Genomic DNA, 2500 nt, shown 5'->3' on the forward strand with positions numbered 1-2500 from the left:
TTTCAGTTGAAAGGCTTTGTGGCACTGATGTCTCATGGGGCCCGCTGGTACCTGCCAGGTGGCACACACCAATGTGAAAGTTTGGCGCAAGCCTGCGCCGGACCTACATGGCAGCACTCACAGCACCTCACACACAGGCTGCAGACACATACAAAAGACCAAGCTGGATGCAACAGTGGCGCGAGCCATGGCAGTCCCCACCCAGAAGGCATGTCCAAACCGTTATACATCAGCTCGCCGCCAGCGCATCATTACAAAGGAGGGGGAATTTCCAACACTGCCTCTTGGGCCATGGGCTTAAAAGCAGCCAACCATTGGCGACGGGCATCGAACCAGATACGGTCACGCACAAACTATTTTTGGGGGGGAATTGGGGACTCTGTGTTTTTTGTTTTCGGCGCTCCAAAAAAAAGGGCTCGTCCGAGATTTGAACCCGGGACCTCTCGCACCCTAAGCGAGAATCATACCCCTAGAACAACGAGCCACCGCATGCAGAGAACAGTGAGGGGGAGGAGGGTGGTCTGCTTACCTCACTTGGCGCCATGCCCCAGTCGCTCCACGGCCTGACCCCTGCGTGTCACGTGGCCTGCCCCTGGCGCAAGCGCAGAGGACTGAGCAGCCTCTCAAGCAGAGAAACAAGAAGAAGAGCGGCAGCCTTCGCTGGCCAAAGGCCATCTGCTGCCGCTCGATCGGGCTCAATCAGGCGAGATATATGTGGCCGACCGGCCTAGAGCGCAAACCTGTGCTGCTCAGGGTGGGCAGCTTCCCAGCAGGAGGATGTGTCTTGAAAGCCGACAGAGGCAAGAAGGCGCACTCCCTCAGCCCGCTCCAACCTCTGGATTCCTGCGAATTTCAGAAGAGAACTCTGGGGCAGCATGGCTTCTGTCATCTCCCAACAGCCTCTCTGTTCTTGCTATGTAAATACCTTTACATCCCCCGAACTGAGCATGTCTGTTTTTTTATTTTTATTTTGCTGAGGTGTGGTGCCTTCAACGACCGACAGGTGGCAGGAGAGCACTTTCTCCAACTGTGAAGGGGACTTTTTTCACTTCCTGAGTAGACTGGGCTCAGTGACATATGCCACCAAGCCAGCCACTAGAAAATGCAGGTTTTGCAGCCGTGGGCCAGTGGGGGTTTAAGGGCAGGTGTGCCTCCAGCGTCTCTGGCAGACAGCTCCAGTTGCAAGGCAGCAGAAGAGAACAGGGAGGCTTGCCGGGCGCTGCATTCGGGGGCCCCCACGAGGTTTTCCGCAAGCCTTACACTCTGAAATGTGCTAAAAAAAATGAGCCCGGCTTGTCAGGAGTGGGATTTGAACCCACGCCTCCAATCGCAGACCAGAACACCCAGATGCAGGGAAGAGCTGCGTCTCTTGAGTCTGGCGCCTTAGACCACTCGGCCACCCTGACAGCTATGGGCAGGATTGGGAAAGATTCTTCAGTACCCAATGTCGCCACGTGCCAGCGCCGGTTTTCATGCCCCGATCTCTGCATCAAAAGTACCCAAACACTCACTTAAGGACCCAGGGATGGCAGGAAACGCCCACTGATGGAGCCAGTGGACAGTTTGCAGGGTGCAAATAAGGGCTGGCCTCAGATCACTCATGGCGTAGTGCCGGCCTCAGTGCTTTAAGTGGGCCGGGGCCTGCCGGGGCCGGGCCCCGCCAGTCTCCAAAAAGTGGGGCTGAGCCAGGGCCCTGCTGTGGCCCCCCGGTCCCACCACGCCATGGCAGGACGCATTATCCCGCCACGGCCGCAGCCGCGACGGGAGATGCGCCCGCCAGTGTAACGTTAGGCAAGTGGACAGAAGTGCCAGCCAGCCACAGCGTCGCTGAGGCTGGCTGGCACTTCTGTCAGTCACTGTAACTTCCCTGATGACCCCCCATCTGAGGGGTCATCAGGGAATTTACAGTTCCTTTGTTTGCCCTCGCCAGGTCACTGACCCTCTGTGAACCTGCAGGCTCCATGATCTAATATGTAGATTAGATCACGGAGCCCGCGGGTTCCCAGGGGGTGAAAGACGCCTTGGGCTCTGTGATCTCTGCTCAGAGCAGCGATCACTGAGCCCGAGGTGCCTGTCTCCTTTGGCAAATCTTTATAAAAGATGCCTTGAAATGTGTACGTTTCAAGCCATCTTTTATAAACGTAGAAATATTTCTACGTTTATAACAGACGGCTTGAAACGTACACAATTCAAGGCATCTTTTATAAAGCTTTGTCGACGGACAAAACCACCTTGGGTTTTGTCCGTCCTCAACGCTTTATAAAAGATGGCTTGTACGTTTCAAGCCGTCTTTTATGAACATAGAAATATGTTACAAATGTCTATGTTTTAAAAGGTGGCTTGAAAAGTACACAAACCATGGTAAGGTAAGCACACAAGTGTGCGTAACTTACTATGGTTTGTACACTTTCAAGCCACCTTTTATAAACATAGAAATATGTAACATTGCTATGTTTATAAAAGAACGCTTGAAAAATACATAAACCATACCAGTACGCAT

This window comes from Ambystoma mexicanum, chromosome 2q (assembly GCF_040938575.1).
Source record: "Ambystoma mexicanum isolate Mex_15411 chromosome 2q, UKY_AmexF1_1, whole genome shotgun sequence".
NCBI lineage: Eukaryota > Metazoa > Chordata > Amphibia > Caudata > Ambystomatidae > Ambystoma > Ambystoma mexicanum.